Source organism: Odontomachus brunneus, unplaced genomic scaffold (genome assembly GCF_010583005.1).
Source record: "Odontomachus brunneus isolate Ranch 3 - 2012 unplaced genomic scaffold, Obru_v1 Obru_scaffold_108, whole genome shotgun sequence".
NCBI lineage: Eukaryota > Metazoa > Arthropoda > Insecta > Hymenoptera > Formicidae > Odontomachus > Odontomachus brunneus.
Genome location: NW_022639558.1, coordinates 1,021,515 through 1,035,960, shown reverse-complemented (window position 1 = coordinate 1,035,960; position 14,446 = coordinate 1,021,515). Strand labels below are relative to the sequence as shown.

Genomic DNA, 14,446 nt, shown 5'->3' with positions numbered 1-14,446 from the left:
GGGGGGGGGGTGAAAGGGAGAGAGAGAGCGTAAAAGGAGATTTATAGACCGACGGCATTTTGTATGTGATGTGTCTCCCGCAGATTTCCCGCAGTTTCTTCCACCTATAATCTTTTCTTTTTTGAGCACCACAGTGCGTATATCTATCTTCGCAACTTTTCAACAAAGTTTTCGAAATTCCCTCGCAAAAGTAATCTTTAAGTTGAAACTTTTCCGAGATGATAACTGGTTAAAATTGTACGAAAAACAGGAACTCGTTATCCACAATCCCGAGGTCGAATTCGTGAAGGTCCTCGAAATTTTCGATCACTTGTAAATTATTATCGAATGTCGTTATGTTTATCGTGGCTACATTGAGTGGAGGAATCAGCGGAAACAGACGAGGAGTTGTGACATCTCAGGTTAAGTCCCAAGGCTTGTGTTAGCCATACGTTTGGTTCATGTATTATGCAAGTGATAGCGGCAAAACTTGCCGCTGTTGCTCCCGCAATAAATATCTAAACAAAACATATAGCCAACATGACCACCAATGATCAACACGACTAACTTTGGGCCGACTAGAATCCAGTCTCCCCTACATCGGATCTCTTTCTAACGCGAATTCACGTTGCATGCGGACAATACGACATTTCAAGGAAATCTTTTTCGTGGAGGCTGGGAGTTCCGGCGGAACGCATAATTGCACGAGGCGGAGTGCGCAATCATCGTGACTTAAGGCCGTTCTTAACAAAGGCGAACTGTGATCCACCGTCGTCGGATTAATTGTCGTATAAACGTTCAATAACAATGTGAGCTTCCCATTGCTTCGCAGAAGCGACCTCGCGACGGACGTTTCTCTTCCCGCGACTACAATTGGGAAACGATCGGTATCGCGGGTATTTCCTGAGTATGGCCGTAAACGAGAAGTCGTTTCTAGTTCGCGTGTGGTTCTGCATCGTTCAATTTAATTTACGTAGCAATTACAAACGCGAAGATAGGTAGCGTGTCTCCGAAGAGCGAACAAAATAGAGGGGAATAAAAGATATGGAAAACTTGAGAAAAAAGTGAGATAAAATCTCGGTATCTCTACACTTCATTCGAGAGTTTGAAAGGATAACGACGTGGAACAATTGACGGAAGCACACTTCGTGTAATGTAAAACTTACATATCGAATACGATATATATTTCAACTTTTTCTTGATCAATATGATTAACCAGAATTTTTAGTCTGTATTAATAACTGTTACTTGGGACTTATCTCGAGATACACTAATTTCAATTTAGAGTTAGATACAAATTTTTTAGCTAAATCACGTTTACAGATGTAATGTCATGCATATAATATCTACTGAGAAAAAATGCTTGAAAATTTATTTGTGGAATATAAAGTTTATTTCTGTGAACTTATTGCACAAATAAGTTTTCAAGCACTTTTTTTTCTCTCAGTGTGATTCAAAATTCAGACCTAGTTCTAAATTCCGATTTCGCCTGAGACAAGTTTCAAGTGGCAACTATTAATACGGGCCTAAGATGATACAAGGTGACAAAGATTCCGAAGATATTCACAATGAGAAAAAAAATACTCAAACATTTATTTGCGAAATAAAATCTCATGATAATTCATTTCACAGAAATAAATTTAACATTCCACAAATAAATTGTCAAGTACTTTCTTCTCAGTGTAGTTTTTCGATGTGTTTAACGATTAGATTGCGATCGAGTAACGGTCTGCCGCGAAAAGGGATTAAGGTCGGAGTGCCGTTAACGGTTAGAAAACGTCACGGCAGCGCGTCATGTGAAGAAGCACACTCGCGAGAAAATACTCTACCGGCCTGAATCAGTCACCGGAATCCGAAAGGCATCACGGAGCGGATGCAACTGGAAAAGTGGTTTAGTACGAGACGCAAAGGGCAGATATTTTCCGCGCGATTCTAAAATTTCTTTCGTCCAGAGAAGACGGACGCGGCCACAGAGCGGCGTTGGCACGTAAAATCCCGACGGCCGCGCGTTATCAGCAGCGGTATCACACACGCGATGCATGCATCCGTGCATGCATACACACACACACACCCAATCACGCACACAACAATACACGTATTGCACGTCGTACGCGTTACACGGACATTTACACCTGCGCGCTACGCGAAAGAGTCTCACCGAAACGACACACGAAGACTCATTATTCTCGCCGCGACTGCATCCGCTCTCTTTCTGTCTGCCTACCGCGACGAGAATACACCGCAATTTCGCTCCGGAAAAAAAAGAGGAAACGGATGAGTGCGAGAGGACGAGCAGAGCGACGACCGTGCCGGCCGAGAGAGACTGGGTGCGTTCAGTTTCTCGGGCGGTGATAAGCGTTCGCCTGGCCAGCTCGACTTGTTACGTCGTTATCAGCAGTAGATGCTGAGTTAAGCGATAGCGTCGACCTAACACTCGTCGCTGACGATTACGCCGAAGATTTCTTCGTGTTTCAGGGGGAGAGCGGGCTTAGTTGTTACACGGGATCGGGTTGTTATACACGACCTACCTCTACAACGACAACGCTGTGAGGGGAAAAAATACAACATGAATCGTGAGAACACCGCGATAATGTGTCAATAAATGCTTCTGACCGTATTCCCTGAGATAATATGCTTTTAATATCACTGTCGAGAAATGGACTAAAGATAATCTTAATCATCGTTCCCTCACATCAGTTCATTGGAATTCCAGGTGTCTCTTCAGAAACTTCAAAAGCAAGAACTTTCAGTCACGCTGACTGCTTGAAACATATCTTTCTTACACTCGTACTTTCTTACGTATAATCCTAGCTATAAAATATGCTATCAAAGCATATGAGGTTGGTTGTTACAAATACAGTTTTGAGAGAATTCTTGTTAACGTAGAAAGATAAATTGTAACTTCGAATTGTAAGAACTAATTTTGTGCATTTTATGAACTTTCAGTTTTCAAAGATACTTTTGCGACCTGATTTGTTAGATTAATTATAAGAAATTTTTACGAGGTATAACGAGTAGTTTCGACTCTCCCTTACGCGCAGAGGCACGTTTATTTTGCGCGCTTGTCAGGAATGATAAAATAAATCAGGGAAACGTGTTATTAAAAAGCGCGATAAGGAGTGGCATGAAGTATTTTTACGAATATAAAGAATTAACGAGGCCACGAATATGGGATACAGGCACGACACGACACTCCACTTCACTCCATGTTATGCAGCCGTGGGCAGTAAGATAGCGCGTTTCCGTAAAGAGCGATTTCACTGTTCCAGTAAGAGCGATGGACACGTGTCGACACGACATTGAATTATTCGGGTTGATAAGACTGACTTCGGGCGGAGCTGATCGACTGTTAGTAAAACAGATTGCTGGAACAGCAAGCAAGCGCCGAGACGAGGGAACACTTCTGTCTGCCTTCAGGCAGTAGATCGAAACAGAGTCGTGAAGCGACCGGCCGACGACTCGAACTAACCGTGTTCGTTCTGACCGGAATTCGAAATAATGAATCATCTGATAAGAAATCATTGATAAGAGAATAGCTCACGACGGACCGTTTCTTATGGCTCGACAACCATTCCGAGAAGACTGCCAATGGCCGCAGCCATTAACGCGACTCATGCTACTACGTATGAAGTTAATTCAAGCGGGAGATGGAAACGCGAAATTTACATACGCGCGTCGTAACAGGCGCAGATGCGCGAGGATTAACCGAGTCGTTTAAATCGCGTACATTCCTCGTTTATCTAATAAGCTCAAATATACGCGTACACGCGTGCCACCGCTTTCGCGGCTTTATTCGTCCACGAGTCCGCAAAAGGCCGTGCACGCCTTATGCGTTAGGCATGCTGATGTCTTTGAAAAGAATTTTTCAAATGACTCCGTCATTTCCGGAAAGACATATCACCGTCTCGAACAAAACATATTATATAGAGATCTCAAATATTTGAGATTGTTGAGACAGCATCGAGATCGTTCTTCGTGCACTGAGAAAAAAATCGCATCACTCGAGAATTTATTTCTGAAATAGAAAGTTTATTTACAGAAATAAACTGCATTCCGCAGAAATAAGCCTCATATCTCATAAATAAATTTTCAATTGTTTTTTCTCAGAGAATGTACACTGAGAGAAAAATGTTAACATATTTATTTGCACCAATATAAAACACTTTTCAAATAAAAAAAAATGTGTTTTCATGAAATCTCAGCTTTTCATGAAAAAGTGATTGTTCTGTTCAAAAATATAATATAATGAAAAAATTCAGATTTAAATAAATATGTTATTAGTAACTGTCAAAAATAGATATTTTTTTCTCTCAGTGTACTTGAAAAGCAGAAAAGAAGACAAAGCATCGATGCTTCGATTCGATATCTCGAGCGATAATTTCGTTAAAATAAAAATAATTTCGCTTCTTGACAAATGAAACGATCAAAGAGTGCCAATTCAACGGGATCCGTGATTGGGATTAACGAGAAAATAATTTGGCATTGTCGGCCGCGTTTTTGTCGTCGTACATGTTACAAAAAGAAGTTCTATGTCATCTGTCGTGGGGCGCGAACGCGCCGCTATACAAATCTCGCGTACAATGAACGACTCGCGAAATGTATTGCGAGGTCCTTGCGGGCGCGCGCACGTCGAGTCATCCAGTGGATGATTTACGCCGATCGAAGTCGTCCTGAGGACACTGTCGAGGCACACAGAACGGCAGCGATACTCTCCACCTGCCTCGCGTACGCGAGCGAACAAATTTAGCAGCTTAGTGTTTCCAAAGCGTGTCATAAAGCACGTTCGGAGTATGTTGGACGGCCGCCAGACTTTCGTCGGGGCATAATGTCAGTGTCAGCGCGTTAAAAGCAGGCAAAGAAAGCGGCCACCATTAATCACCACCCCGGCGACGCATTGCGCTGACCCGATAGATATGAACTCCAAGAAGCCGTTTTCTCTTTGGTAGCAGCTGAGACGGGCTTTTTGTAGCCGCATAACCCAGCGCGAGAAAATAAATAAAAGATCCTAATCTGTTATGCAAACGGTGGGAACGAACGTGTATATCACTGGTTTAAAGGTACATGGCGGGACAACGGTTAACATTAGGCTCCGGCGTACACAACCCTGAAGACATTCCCCACGCGATTAAAATTCCAAGCGCTGGTGTGCGCGCGCGAAGCGGAATTGATTTGCGGCGTTCCCGTGACTTTTTGAATTTCGAAGCGGTGGGAGAAGCGCGACGCTCCAAAGAGGTTACAAGGTAAAATGAGTTCGCTGAGAGTTCATTGAAACTTGTGCTACATATACAAATTATCTAACTGCTCGCGTAATTCGTACAAGACTGACCCCTTTCAGCAATCAAGATATTTGGGACTGAAGTTGACACACCTGTTCCTTAAGGCTGACACGCGCGTGCTACTTTCTATTTTTTGTTAATTAAAATCAGAGTTTCAACAACAAACCGCTATAATATTAAAGACTAATATATCGACATTGTACACAAATCTCGCGACCGTTTTGTTTAGAAAATGTTTATAATTTATAACAATACTCGAGAGGCATATATTGAGAAGAAAAATATTTGAAAAGTAAGAAATATTTATTCGGTGGGTGTTCATAAGATATTTACTTGAAAGTTAAATTCTTTTATTTAAATAGAATAAACAATTGCTTTCATGAGAAACAACAGTGTATGTGCTGCTTTTGTTTTTGTTTCGTGTGTGTTTTCAGAAAACATATACTTTCTCATTTGAAAAAAAATCTTTCCTCAATGCAAAAATATTCCTGCAAGTAAAGATGTTATTAATATCTATCGAATAAGTATCTCTTATTTTTTAGATATTGTTTCTCTCAGTATACATGTACATATATTTAAATTTTTATATTTTAAGTATACACAGAAAGAACGATTTGGTTAAATCATATAAACATTTCTTTGAAATAGTCCAAACAAATTTTTTAATTGATCGAACAAAATTTTGTCTGACGCAACAAAAATATTTATTTGCGATTTAGTTCCAAAGAAATATTTTTGTTGTGTCAACCAAATCATTTATTTGGATTATTCCAAAGAAACATTTATTTGATTCAATAAATCGTTCCCTCTGTGTATTTTTACCAATTTGCATGGAAAATATGGATGATATATAGGAATTGTTATATTTCATAGAGTTGCTGCCGCGCCACTCTAGTGGCTTTCCGGATTGTAAGACTGAAATTTCTCGCCGTCTCGCCCTTTGACCCTTCGCGAAGTTGCGCAGCATTAATTGACAAGTTCGCCCGGCTCGCGATGCAATAAAAATTTGCAACGTGCACCTACATTGAACTAGCGTGTCGGCGCGGACGCTGCATTGTTTCTGGTTCCAAAGCTTTCGTGCGACACGCAATGCAGCCGTCGCCGCGTCGTGCCGGTGCACACCCGGCAAAGGACTTCGTTAGGGCCGCAGAAAAAGCGACGAAATGGCCGGCCTCGCCAGCAAACGAGGATTTGCGGTCGAGAAAGCAGCGATGACGTGGTCGAGAGCGCGAGTTAAGGATGGTCGGGAGATACTCCGATAAACTTTGGCGTGTGAATTAACGCGCACCGCAGGCGGCGACGTGTGTTTCCGATTAATTGCACCGCAAATCTTCCTGAATAACGCGCCTAATTGGAGGACTAATTCGTAATTAGAGATTACGCGATTTAATTCCGATGAGAAGTGTCGAACTTCTCAATGTGAAATAACGACAGCACAGAATATCCTTGCCGTTGAGGTAAACTAATCTTCTCACCGCCCTTGACGTCACAGATTGTTGACCTCGTTGAATTTATCCCGCGCGAAACTTTCCCCCGCGGGAGCGGGGAAGGAGCAGCCCGGGGATTATGTTATTTTCTCGAGACGCGTTCAGCGGAATGATACGTGTGTTCGCTTAATGAAACGCCAACATTCGCAGCAAGCTGAAAGAGAACTTAATGCGCGCTCGCGCTAAAAGCAGGCGCGCGCTCCGGGTTGGAACACGCGTGAAGGATGCTCTTCCTCGAGACACCTACGCGACAATCGCCGCCGTTCTCGACGAGAGTCCTTTATGGAAGTGAGAAGACGTCGCACCCAGTCAAGGCGCGGAACAACATCGTGTCCTCATCCGTCGTGAGCGCGCGCGTTGCACTTTGCTCGGAAAAGCTGCCGGCGGCCGCCAACGGATGGAGAGTCTTTATTTCCGGCAGCACGCCGCGTTACGGGGGACGATGGAACCGGAGCCTCTCTAAAAGCGTCGAAGGCTATAAAAGAGCGGTCGACCGGCAATTCCCATGCGAGCACGACGATCTTGTTAACTAGGGCCAACATGCCCCACTAAGAAGGAGGACCTTTTAATCGTTGACGGGCTGTGCAATGCACTGCCACATGGAAAAATAACAAGATTTGCCGCGGCTAATCAGTTTCTTGAAAAATGCATTTGCTTCTGCAACTAAAACTATAAATTTGCTGCTAGAACTTTTGCTATTGTCGTTGCTGCAATGTTGGTTTTATGGCTACTCTCTAGTGTGCGGTTAAAATGCTCCCTAATTTCTTCGTACTCTTGTTTCGTAATTTTGCTACAAAACGAAAGATAATCACAAGTAGATTACACATATATAAGTTTCAAAATGTACCCTTTTACCGTTCCCGACAAAATGGATTGAAAAAGTTCGACAGATGGTTATCCCCCAAACAAATTCAAAAATGCAATTTATTATATAAACAAAATGTCTTATTCAAGATATTATTTACATAAAAAATATATGTATATATATATATAATATATATATATATATATATAATATATAAAATAAAAATATATATATATATTATTTACATAAAAAATCATATCACCCAAGTTTTTATTGAAAAGCTTGAAACTTTTGGAGTGGAATTTTACTCGAAAAGCAGAGTCGAATTCGAGTAATTTTTCATTCATTTTCGAAATTAATTCTTTACTTTGAATCGTCGAGTGAATATTTTCTCTCAAAATTGGAGAGTAAATTTAATGTACTGTACTATCACAGGAACATATTCGTTCTAATTGACTGACACAAGTTCTCTTGTGGACTCAGAATCCACTCCAAGCTCGAGTAAAACACTCGCTCTCGCGAGTGGCTGTATTTTCACTTACCGCTTTGAGTGAAAATACTGCTGCTTTTCACTTGTTTTAAGGGAAGCTTGAAGGAATTTAGACAGTAAATGTATGCCTACTAGCGGTTATTCTTTTGCACTGAAAGGAAAGATGTCTAAAAAATATTTATTCGTTGGGCATAAATAACGGAGTTTTACTTATTTTAATATATATATATTCTCGCACTGGTTGAGAACAAATGAGCATATGTGCACATTTTTTTAAACCGTAGCTTTTCATGAAAGCAATTATTGATTTTATTTAAACATAAGAATTGAAATATAAAAAAATATGTGAATATATAAATAACCAAATATAGTATAGCGGAGGACCTATCCACTGTGAATAAATAATAAAAAGATCATTTTTTTATTTTTTAAATATTCTCTTCTTACACACAGTGTAGATATCCATATGTTACACAATGAGATTTAGCTAACATTAACCAGAGATTTTTGCTGTCACAGCTAACTCTTTTCCGTGCACTGACTACTGACAATGGTTTACGCGAAAAAAAAAATTTCCGCTCACATAACTAAATGAGGACCAAACAAAAATTCACTGACCAGAATTAATATCTCTGTTGCTGAGACCGAAAACATGAGTTTAAACATTCAGCCACGTTAAAACTCGGTTGAGAGCAATTGGCTGAGTAGAAACCTCTTATGACAATCTTTTTATTTCTACAATCAAGCCTTTTATCTGGTTCCCAGGTGGCGGAGAATTTAATTACACTAATGAAGTTGGTTTTTCTCTATATAATTGACTAAAATCTACGGAAATTCGCGATAAAATTTTTTTAATTAACATGAATGCTTCTATTCGGTAGTCATAATGGAGCAACGATTGATGTAGAAGCCGAGATAACGCAATTAGAATTCTAGGCAGTGTTAAATTGAATTCAGTGGTGGTCAATTTAATGATACGCATCGTTTCGTTAGAAGTAATCGTAATCGTTTCGTATCAGAAGAAGAGCAACACGCTCGAAAATTTTCTCCTCCATTTTCTTCCTCCTCAACTGCTCATTTCGCATCGTTATCTAGACTCGACAGTGGACGCTTACGATATTCTTCCGCAGTCAAGTAAGCGCTTCAAATTGAAACGGATAATTCGATTAGAGAGAAGCGCAAAGGCGTTTCTCAAGTTCCAAGGCCAGTACGATGTTTCCGCTCGTTCTCGCCAGCGCTAATTCGCGGAGTATGTTCGCCCCGCGGTGTTGCTGTTCGATCCCGGCGTGAATGGGAATGTAACGTCGACAAATGCCACGTGGGTAGTATAAACGTGCTCTTCTCTCGCGCGCCGCGGTGGCAGATAAGGGCGAAGACGCGGCGGCTCCGCGCTGCGATGTGCAACTCGCGATTTAACGCGACAGCCGACGCGAGGTCTTTTGTTCGACGTAACGCAAATGCAATCACGGTAGAATATTATCGAGAAACGACCAAGCGACAAATCAGCACAAGCGAATCGGCAGCGGAAAAATTGTCGGTTCGACCGCGACATCCTTCCATTATCGTGCACAGAAGAAGCAGGTGTATTTCCGGATTGTTACGAAAACATTCGGCGTGTATAGTCGAGACGGTTTGCATATTTTCTTTTCTGGTGAAACCGCATCCGTAGGTCGATTCTGCAATTTTTAACGACAGTGTCGTTATTGTTGTGTGTTATTATCACGCAGATATAATATATGATAGGAAAGCTGCGCAACAACTTATTACACAGAGAGAACGATTTATTGATTCAAATAAATGTTTCTTTGGAATAGTTCAAACGAATTATTTGGTTGACACAACAAAAATATTTTATTGGAACTAAGCCGCAAATAAATATTTTTGTTGCTTCAAACAAAATTTTGTTTGATCAATCGAAAAATTCGTTTGGACTATTCCAAAGAAGCGTTTATTTGATTCAACCAAATCATTCTCTCTGTGTAGCGACATTATCGTTACAAGTTAGAGAATCGGTCTATTAATTGCTACACTCGAAAATCACTGTTTTAAAAATAAATTTTATTAAGCAACGTGAAAACGTGTCAATACATCTGAAAGTATTCCGGGTTAAATCGTTGCAATAATGTTGCAATAATTGCTTCAAGAATTGAATAACTTTGGGGTTCAGATATAAGAAATTTGACGACAAACTGAACTGAAAATCCGTGGAAAAATGTAAATATGAAAATAATGCAAGAGAGAGAAAGTGTTCTCACATTACTTTTATATTTACGAATGCATTAATACGAATACATTATTTACGAATAACATTTTTCCCGAATTTTCAATTTAGATTGTGCTGTTGGATGTCTCTTAAATTTTTGAAGCACAATTATTTAATACTTCGAGGTGTTGACGCGTTTCTACATTGGCCTGTCTACTTTCACGCTACGCATTGTCACCGGCTTGTCACGACCGATTATCCCGCAAGTCCGTGAGCAATGATCCTCAAATATGGTAGTAATTACACTAATTTCACTAGAAAAACAATATTCAAACCGCTTTGCTCATGTGTACATGCGTGTGAATGGACAGTCGTAATTGTCGAGGACCAGGGACGTTGTTCATTTGCGCGAGGATCTTTAACGAGGCATAAAACAAACGCAAAGAATATTCCTCCGTCCAAGTGATTTCTATTTTTAGCAGGCCTCTTTAGCAGGCTTTCACGGTCTCTCTCGGTTTCACCGGGTTCCTTTAAATCGCGGAGGAATTATAATTTTTTTCGTACTTGCGTAAGAGCGACAGAGCAGCAGCCGTATAATTCAATTTCTCGTAACAGTCCGAGACACGTTGAGCACACATCCGCGTTGATAAGGAGTTCCACCTTGCTACACTCTACGAGGCAATTGGAAATGTCACTTATAGTGAACCAGGAAAGAAAACTGCGTCTATTGCGGAGCTGACGTCGTTTACCGCGACGTACGGATCTCGTCTCACGAGAAATTATGTAAATCGCGACTGGATAATTGCCGCATCGAGACCCTCGAAGGGAGAATTCACGCCGTTTTAGCAGAAAAGCAGAAAACAGAAAGGCACGAGCCAATTAGAACTCGTGATAGTGGATAGTTTCTGCTTTCGTATTAGCACGAGTTCCAGTTGATTTCTGCCTTTCTGTTTTCAGCTTTTCTGCCAAGATATAAATTCTTCCTAATGCGCGAATTTTTCAGCTGTTTGATCGTCAGTTTCTCCGCGTGCCAACGTCTGCGACAGCTGAAGATGAATGCTAGAGAGAATTCTATTGTCAACTGCGACAAGCAATAAAATACCGCCGCCCGACCGAGATCAGCATTGCTTTTGTCGGCCAAGAAAAAGAAGCGTGCGAATCGAGTAAACGAGGGAGCAATTACGTCGCGCGACAATTGGATTCTCACGAGAAGAAGCTGAAGCAGTTAGCCATGAGAAAACGAAGTGGTTCGTGCGTCGACGCGCGGATTTCGCCGGTGCTGAGAGGCAAATGCGAAATTCCCAACATATGTGAAAAAATCCGCAGTAGCAATGTCCGCGCGCGCGAAAATATCGACGAAGACGCGCGACAAAGCAGCACTCACACGTTATCGCGCTTGTACCCGTCGTTGTTGCGTCTCTTTTTCTTCGTGGAAAAAAAAAACGAGAAGGGCAAAAGTGTTCCTCCCGCACTTGGCTTTCTGTGACTTGTGTTCGATCGATGGTGCGTCGCCTCGGCGAGCAGCTCACGATCGAAAAACAAACCTTCTCTTTGTTCCGCGCGCCGAGTACAAAACGGAAAACGGACATTTGAATCGCAGATTGCGCGTTATCTCGCCGGAATAATGGCCGTTTAATCGAACTTTTCCCGCCGAATCTGCAATTAGACCCGCCATTGATACATGCTGGGGTCGTCTGCAAGCGCGATAAACCCGAGAGACTCTCTCGTCGTGCAAGACACTCGTCGCTCTTTCGTTTCATTTCGCCGCGAGTAACTCATCATTCCAATCGCATCTCTCTTTCTCTCAGGCCTGATTACACTTCGGCAGAAGTCTTGCTTGACTGGCTCTGGACGATTGCTACTTCCTCTTGACATCGCGACGGGTGGTACGAAATTTCTTTGTTCAGTCGCAAATGTTGACACGATAAAGGAAAAATAAAAGGAAACGGAGAAAATCACAACCCGTACACACGGAGAGTATAGAGTTAGATCTGAGTTTCTTATTTAAATTATGTAATTTAAATTATGTAATACATGACATTATGGTTTGTATTAATAATTATTACTTGAAATTCGTCTCTCTCAAGATAAGATACTCAGATTTTAATTCCAAATTAGACAAGAATTCCCCAGTTGTATGAATCACGATCACAGATGTGTCACATGTTCCATAATTCAAATGTAAAACTTGATCCAACTCTGAATGCAAATCTGAGAACTTCACGTGAGACAAGTTGCAGGTGATAACTTAATAGGGGCCTGAACTTGTAGTCGCAGTTCAGTTAAGAAACTTATCTCTAATTTTAGATTAAAATCTGAGTATATCACCTGAAGCAAGTTTCAAGTAACGATACAGACCAAAGAACTTATATTTGCAAAGTCCCATGAGAAGGAATTCACAGTGTGATCTGTGATCATACTAAAAATGCTGTACCAAACTTGAGCTGCTAAAAGGATCAATTATAATGCTGGACGAGAATGTTGGTTTATAGACTGATAGACTATGATTAGCGCTATCACACACAGGCGACGTTGGTGCAACCGGCCACTTCTTGCTTCCGGCGAGACAAAATCGCGCCGCGATTTCGACGTTCACGACGACGTTGAATTAATGCGTCGATAGCGCGACGCTCAATTGAACATAAATTAATTCACAAGTGACAAGGAGGTGTTTTCAGAAGGCGTTTCGCGCCCGAGAATGCGGGGCACGTCGGCTCGCGCGAAAGGAGAGGAGGAGACACGAGAAATCGCGATCACGGCGTAAATTATGCGGGTAAATATTGCGCACGCGTAATTTCCAATTAACACACGTCGGCTGCAGTCCTGCGACAGTCCTTCCTTCGCGCATCCAACAAGACGCTGAGGATCCCTGATAATCGATCGCCGTCTGATCGTTCGAGCGCAATGAGCTAATTTCTGGCGCGGTGTGTGCTTATCGCGCCCGATTATATTCGATGCAGCAGCAAAGCGCGATAAAAATACAATGTACTACGACGCGTTTCTCGCGCGATCGATTCTCCTTCTTTGAGGAACTTCTTTGCTGCAGAAAAACCAGCTTGCACGTTATAATAAAAAAAAAATGCACGCGTTAAGAAGCGAAATAAAACGAGTATCTTATCGCATAACTTCGATCGAGCTGATTGCGTTCACGGTTAAGGAGATGCTGAAGTGGATGACGAACTCCAAAATTGTCGATAACGTAGAAATGATCGTCGCTGACACAATTGCGCTGCCTTTTCGTGTTTCTTGTACACGTGTAGATTTTATATAAATGTGTACCACTTTGTTTTGCCATATGCCAGCATGAAATATGACCGTGCACATATAGAAATCTCCCCGCGAACTTTTAAGCTTCCACCTTCAGTCGAAAAGATCCTTGATATGCTACAGAACTCTTGCGTCGAATAAATATTTATACGCCACTGACAGCTGTTGATTTTAAAATTTTGTGTCGTCTTCGTCAGCAATGCTCCCATTTATTATTGCACATACTTTCGCGGAATAAGAGCATTTGCATAATTGCGCGCAACCAATACGCGACGTAAATTTTGCAGAAAGGAAGTCGGTATTTTGTCGGCAAAATTTCCAAGCATGTGGTATTCTCATAGTATTGAATAAGATTAAATTAACTAGCAACCGTGGCACGATAAGACCGTGCGCGGTAAAGGAGTTTTACACCCGCGGGCTCCGTTCGCGCGACGTGAACACAGCTCGCGTGTAAACAAATTTTCCACATAACTCGCTCCCGCATAAAATTATCACCGATACACTGTGAGCACCGCTCCTTTTTGCGCGCGCGCTAAACCTACTCGCCACGTTTTCCAGGAACCTATTAGTCCAGATCGGGACGCGAATTATCAAGGCGAACAAAGAGCCGAATCATTCAGGGTAGGGGGAAAAACTCGCCGAATGCCGGGAGAGACGAGCGCAATATCGCGTAAGGGTAATGAACGGTCCTCGTACTAATTACGCTTCTTCGGCGTGAGGCGCAACCATGGAATTATGCGGGTTATATAAACCGTTAATTCTTATCCGTAGACGTACAAGCACGGGAGCGTTTCCGTCTATCCGTTCTTTCGTTCCCGCTCTTAGCTTCGCGTGGTACGCATCACCGTGAAGTCGGGAGGAAGAGGAGGAGGAAAAAGAGAGAGAGAGAGAGAGAGAGAGAGAGAGAGAGAGAGAGAGAGAGAGAGAGAGAGAGAGAGA

The 14,446-nt window shown here is 41.9% G+C and overlaps 1 protein-coding gene across 18 annotated transcripts in view; it reads right to left on the bottom strand.

Annotated features, from left to right (window-relative positions):
• LOC116849171 (serine/threonine-protein kinase MARK2-like) overlaps positions 1-14,446 on the bottom strand; it is a 126,245-nt gene that overhangs the window by 34,361 nt on the left and 77,438 nt on the right. The window contains exon 1 of one of the 18 annotated variants that reach the window (XM_032826078.1): positions 2,138-4,145. The exons of the other annotated variants lie outside the window; for them this stretch is intronic. The gene's annotated coding sequence lies outside the window, so the exon portion shown is untranslated. Of the gene's footprint in view, positions 1-2,137; positions 4,146-14,446 lie in introns of those variants that run through there. 18 annotated transcript variants of the gene reach the window in all.